Raw genomic sequence first — 7,194 nt, 5'->3', positions numbered from 1 at the left:
CAATCCGTGACTAGCACAGAAGTCCAATAACAAAACACCACTCGGATTCAGGCCATTCCTCCCGATCACGCCTCTCCAGGTGTCACTGTCGTTCCCCACGTGGGCGTTGAAGTCCCCCAGCAGAATAATGGAGTCCCCGGGAGGGGCACTATCCAGCACCCCCGACAGGGACGCCAAGAAGGCCGGGTACTCTGCACTACACTACCACTCGGCCCGTAGGCTGAAATGATAGTCAGAGACCTCTCCCCAACCCGAAGGCGCAGGGATACAACCCTCTCATCCACTGGGGTAAACCCCAACACGAGACGGCTGAGCTGGGGGGCAACAAGCAAACCCACAGCAGCCCACCGCCTCTCCCCGTGGGCCACTCCAGAGTAGAAGAGAGTCCAGCCCCTCTCGAGGAGATGGGTTCCAGAGCCCACGCTGTGCGTGGAGGCGAGCCCGACTATTTCTAGTCAATATCTCTCGACCTCCCGCACAAGCTCAGGCTCCTTCCCCCCCATCGAGGTGACATTCCACGTCCCTAGAGCCAGCCTAAGCATCTGGGGATCGGGCCGATGAGGTCTCCAACTACGTCCGCCACCCAATCCTCTTTGCACCGGTCCCTCACGGTTCCCCCTGCAGGTGGTGGGCCCACTGGGGGATGGCCTCGCGTCTCTCGTTCGGGCTTGGCCCGGCCGGGTCCCGCGAGGAGCAACCCGGCCACCAGGCGCTCTCCGACGAGTCCCGACCCCAGGCCTGGCTCCAGGGTGGGACCCCGGCTCCGCCGTACCGGGCGACGTCACATGCCTCGATATTTTGTTCTTCATGAGGGGTTCTTGAACCATTCTTTGTCTGACCCATCACCTAGAGCCTGTTTGCCATGGGAGACCCTACCAGGGGCATTTAGGCCCCAGACAACATAGCCTCTAGGATCATTTGAGCACTCAAACCCCTCCACCACGTTAAGGTGACGGTTCAAGGAGGGGCTGAAATTTTCTAGTTTTTTTATTATTATTCTCAGAAGGATAATTTTTATTGTGGAGGAGGTTAATTTCTTTTATTGTATTCTGTTCAATAATTTGGGAAGCCTTATTCTGAGCTTTTCCAAATTTAATGGAGTGCTGACGGATTTTGTATTTTAAAAACTCCCGCTTAGAAATATAGGATGGTATGGACTCATTATTCCTCACATTAGAGATTAAAGTTCTGATTTGACAACAGAAAAGTGGTGACTTAATTAAACTAGAATTGAATTTCCAATAGCCTTTGTTTCTTGGGATGTCACCAGGTAGTTTAAAAACTATTCTTATAGCTGAGTGATCAGTAAGGGGAGTTGTGGACATACAGCAGTCCTGAACATTACTCATCATAAAGGGCGAGATCAACCAGAAGTCTATTCTGGATTTAATAGTGTTGTTTGGCTTGAACCACGAGTATTCTACAGTGTCAGGGTATTTGCAGCATCATGGATCTAACAAATTATGTACAGAGCAAAAGTCAGTAACAATGGGATTGAAAAAACTGTCCTGATATTTTGATGGAAATCTATCCAAATATTCATCAAAAACCATATCAAAATCCCCTCCAATAACTATTTATGCATTTTGGAAGGACAAGTTTAAATCTAAAAGTATTTCAGAAATTGTTGACATCAAAGCCTTTTTTAAGGAGGCATTATTGAAACCGTTCATTTTTATTTAAATGTAAAACTGACCATCTAGATCTAAGACACATGAGAGCCAGTGACCGTCTTCACTTGAACTGAATGAAGTTACTCTACCAAGTGAGTTGAGGAAAAGAATAGCCACCCCTGCCGATGAAGAACCATGGTCAAATAAAATGTTATCACCCCACTGCTTAATCCAAAACTTTTCATCCAGAGTTGTAGAGTGTTTCTTGCAAAAAAATTCAATTGTCATTGTTGCCCTTACAGAATAAAAAAAACAGACCTTCTTTTTATATATATAACACCTAGCATTTATAGAAAAACAAGAAAAAGCAGCCAAAACTCAACTATAACCAGTGACTGCTGATTGTGTAGGGGTTAAGCGCACGACCATTTACGGAGGCTACAGTCCTTGAAGCGGCTGTCCTGGGTTCGAGTCCCGTACCTAGCGACATTTGCCGAATGTCTCCGCCTCTTTCCTGTCTGCCTACTGTCAAAAAATAAAAATAAAAGCCACTAGTGCCAAAATATCTAAAAAAAAAAAAGTTTTAAGGCGATAAAGTAGACCTCAAAACTTCATTTATGCAGTCAATTTACCAAGAGTGAGCCTACTTTGAAATGTGCTCCGGTGTTTTCAGAGCAGCAGAGCTCCGCAGACAGGCCGCGGTGACTGCAGGCTCAGTGGGCATTTGGAGGGGGTTTTCCCTACTAACCGCAGCCTGACCTCGGCAAGTCACTGTGATTTTCCGCTACTTGTTATTTGTTTGTAGTGGCAAAAAGTGGATATAAAGCATTTTTATTATATATGGTGGATAACTGCAAGTACCAAACTGTAAAATATATTATTTTCTTTTGAAAATGTTGCCATTTTAAGTTAATGTAGTTATTTTATGAACCGTGTCACCAGTTTTTCCTTACAATAGCAATTCATTTTATTTGTCTTCTTAGGAATCTTTTGGCATGTAAATTCATACCCATTAATGATCAAACAGAGGTCTTTCACTTTCCCTTGTACATAAAACAGACACATTTCCCCAAGATTGACTTTTCATATAAACCTAACTTAGTGGACTGTGAACTAATTTCTGCAGGAGGAGAGACCACACTTCCAGGTTTGGATGCAGTTTCCCAGAAGCTCCCAGTGATCTTCTTTACCGTCGTGTCCTGCCGTCGTCTGCTCCACACTGTCTGCTCACCTTATTTGACATTTTTAAAGCTTATGATTAGACAGTCAAGGTATCAATTTCCTGTACTTGCCAGTTGATTATCAGTTTATTTTTCTTCTAATAAAGATTTTACTACATTTACAAAAGAAAAATAAGTGTGTTAATCAGTGTTTAGTAGCTTATTGTTAATTAATCATGCAGCTGTAAAACAACAACTCTGGCCAGATGCCGGTTGGTAAAAAATTAAATGTAAAGAAATTCTTTAAAACATTTCCTGCTTATGGATCCATTGAAACACAAGCAATATTGGAATGAATCAACTGAATAACTCTGAACTTATCTTCTATTTGTCAGTTAAGACAAAAAAAAAATTAACCAAAGTCTTTTGAAGGGAATAAAGGTTTTGATTTTTTTAAGAGAATCATTGAACCATCATTATTCACTCAGTAAAGCTTTTTTATGATCCAGAAATAAAACCTAGCTCATTATTTTAAAAGATTTCAACTTAGTTCTAACACTTCCTTCTAATAATTATATATATATATATATAACTATATATATATGATATTTGTCAAATAATTTTTTTTTCTTAATTTTACTGTTATACATATGTACTGTACTTAACAAGAACGTACTTAATACCCAAGTACACAAGAGCTTACTTGGGTATTAAGAAAAGGCCCTGGTGAATGCTAGACCGTCCAAAATAACAGCCGATCACTTCCGGCCACCCGGCCTACGTAGAACAGTTCTTAGAACAACGCAGCCGCTGAATTTGGACACAACACTCAGGCACTCTGCCAATAGATGGCATTTAAGGTTTGTGCAAAAAATAAATAAGAGTGGAAATGTTTAAAATGTTCAGTAGCCTATTCTTTCAAAAACATTTCCACGTATCTTCAGAAGTTCTTATACCGTTGCCTTCAGGTTTCTGGAGTTAATGTGTTTTAAACACAATGATACATAATATAATGCAGTGCTGATTAGTTTCTAAGATTTCGCATGAGCTAAAGTTTATGCAAACCTGAGAATAATTACTCAGCATTTTCTGGTGACTGATGCACACTTACATGTCACTGTTTAAGTCATTATTCTTTATTTTGTATTAATAAACATTGCTATTTAATTTAAATGGCTACATAAATGCTTATTTACATATTTATATAAAATACAAATACTGTTTACCGGGCCCTCCCAGTCTGCGATACAGTACACACTGACCCATGCCCTATGTCTTAGTACTTAACATACCAGTACAGTTGCATTAAAAAGAGAAATTTTATGCAACTTTATCCACATCTTTTACTAATATGAACATGTATAGATGAGTTATATTGAACTGACTCAGAGCTTATCTGTTTAACTGTTTCTAACTTAGATGAAGCCACTGAAGGAGCTACTACTCCTGGATCGGTGCTTCTTTGGGTTTTGTTTGGTTTTTATGTTGCATCTTCTCAAAACCCCAACTGGTCGTGGCAGATGGCCACTCACACTGAGCCTGGTTCTGCTGGAGGTTTCTTCACGTTAAAAGGGAGTTTTCCTTTCCACTACCACCAGATGCATACTCAGTATGATAGATGGATGCAAAGTCAACAACAATGCTGGGTTTTCTTGCATAAAAAAAATTACCTTTTTAAATAAACTGAACTTGAGTGGACTGTTTAATGCCTAGGATTAAAGTGTAACATGTGGGCATGGCGCTGGTGGTGTAGGGGTTAAAGCGCACGACCATGTGCAGAAGCTACAGGTCCTTCTCAAAATATTAGCATATTGTGATAAAGTTCATTATTTTCCATAATGTAATGATGAAAATTTAACATTCATATATTTTAGATTCATTGCACACTAACTGAAATATTTCAGGTCTTTTATTGTCTTAATACGGATGATTTTGGCATACAGCTCATGAAAACCCAAAATTCCTATCTCACAAAACTAGCATATTTCATCCGACCAATAAAAGAAAAGTGTTTTTAATACAAAAAACGTCAACCTTCAAATAATCATGTAGAGTTATGCACTCAATACTTGGTCGGGAATCCTTTTGCAGAAATGACTGCTTCAATGCGGCGTGGCATGGAGGCAATCAGCCTGTGGCACTGCTGAGGTCTTATGGAGGCCCAGGATGCTTCGATAGCGGCCTTTAGCTCATCCAGAGTGTTGGGTCTTGAGTCTCTCAATGTTCACTTCACAATATCCCACAGATTCTCTATGGGGTTCAGGTCAGGAGAGTTGGCCGGCCAATTGAGCACAGTGATACCATGGTCAGTAAACCATTACCAGTGGTTTTGGCACTGTGAGCAGGTGCCAGGTCGTGCTGAAAAATGAAATCTTCATCTCCATAAAGCTTTTCAGCAGATGGAAGCATGAAGTGCTCCAAAATCCTCTGATAACTAGCTGCATTGACCCTGCCCTTGATAAAACACAGTGGACCAACACCAGCAGCTGACACGGCACCCCAGACCATCACTGACTGTGGGTACTTGACACTGGACCTCTGGCATTTGGCATTTCCTTCTCCCCAGTCTTCCTCCAGACTCTGGCACCTTGATTTCCGAATGACATGCAGAATTTGCTTTCATCCGAAAAAAGTACTTTGGACCACTGAGCAACAGTCCAGTGCTGCTTCTCTGTAGCCCAGGTCAGGCGCTTCTGCCGCTGTTTCTGGTTCAAAAGTGGCTTGACCTGGGGAATGCGGCACCTGTAGCCCATTTCCTGCACACGCCTGTGCACGGTGGCTCTGGATGTTTCTACTCCAGACTCAGTCCACTGCTTCCGCAGGTCCCCCAAGGTCTGGAATCGGCCCTTCTCCACAATCTTCCTCAGGGTCCGGTCACCTCTTCTCGTTGTGCAGCGTTTTCTGCCACACTTTTTCCTTCCCACAGACTTCCCACTGAGGTGCCTTGATACAGCACTCTGGGAACAGCCTATTGGTTCAGAAATTTCTTTCTGTGTCTTACCCTCTTGCTTGAGGGTGTCTATAGTGGCCTTCTGGACAGCAGTCAGGTTGGCAGTCTTACCCATGATTGGGGTTTTGAGTGATGAACCAGGCTGGGAGTTTTAAAGGCCTCAGGAATCTTTTGCAGGTGTTTAGAGTTAACTCGTTGATTCAGATGATTAGGTTCATAGCTCGTTTAGAGAGCCTTTTAATGATATGCTAATTTTGTGAGATAGGAATTTTGGGTTTTCATGAGCTGTATGCCAAAATCATCCGTATTAAGACAATAAAAGACCTGAAATATTTCAGTTAGTCTGCAATGAATCTAAAATATATGAATGTTAAATTTTCATCATGACATTATGGAAAATAATGAACTTTATCACAATATGCTAATTTTTTGAGAAGGACCTGTATAGTCCTCGATGCGGCTGTCCTCGGTTTAAGTCCTGGCCCCGGTGACCTTTGTCTCCCCCTCTTTTTGCCATCTTTCCTGTCTACCTACTGCCGAAAAATGAAAAGTAAAGGCCTCTAGTGCCGCAAAAAAAAAAAAAAAATTTGAAACACATAATTGACTTTGAATCTGTATGTATGACTGAATTGACATTTTGTGTTGTTAAGCACATTGAGACAATATTTGTTCTGAATTTGGCTTATAAATAGGCTAAATTCAACTGAATAAAGCATGGGCGAAGGTGTAAAAATTATTATTAAATACCTGTTATAACAGTAGTTTTATTATCTTTAGCATTATTACAGCACACTGTAGAGGGCATAGTGCAAACGCAGTACCACACCATACAATGGAGAGGAATGGCCAACAATAAATCACAACTTGCCAGAGACTGCTTTCTTAAAGCAAAGTAAAGGTAGTCTGGTTTAATCCTTGGGTGCATCAGGCTTTTCCTTAACTGCAATCATTTGAATCAGGTGTATTAAAGCAGGGAAACATCTAAAACATGTAGGACACTGGCCCTCAAGGACCGACTTTGGACACCCCTGTTCTAGAGTTATCAGTTCGTTAACTTGATTTTAAAATATTAAGTTCACTATAAATTTCTGTCAAGTATTACAACAATTGGCAGGTTTTAAACGTGGAATCTGCAAAAACCACATATTAAACGGAATAATAAATGTAAATGGGGAGGTAGGACAAATTAAAAGCAAGGAATAAAGAAATAAAGGAGGGTGGATCCAAGAAAAGATGGGAGGTAAGACAATTACGGAAGACAAGAAACACAGGTAGGAAACAATTAAAGAAGGGTGATAGGACTCAAGGAAGGAAGGAGTGCAGGACAAGGAAAGAACAGAGGATGGGAGGTAAAGACAAACTACTAGGAAGGACAAATTTGAGGGTAGAAGGAAGAAAGAAGCAAAGAAAAGGAAGAGGAGAAGGAGAAGGAAGGACAAGGAAAGAGGCCAGAATTACAAGGAAGGAAAGA

The sequence above is a fragment of the Girardinichthys multiradiatus genome, chromosome 3 (genome assembly GCF_021462225.1).
Source record: "Girardinichthys multiradiatus isolate DD_20200921_A chromosome 3, DD_fGirMul_XY1, whole genome shotgun sequence".
Taxonomy (NCBI): Eukaryota; Metazoa; Chordata; class Actinopteri; order Cyprinodontiformes; family Goodeidae; genus Girardinichthys; species Girardinichthys multiradiatus.
Note: the sequence above shows the minus strand (reverse complement) of the source record.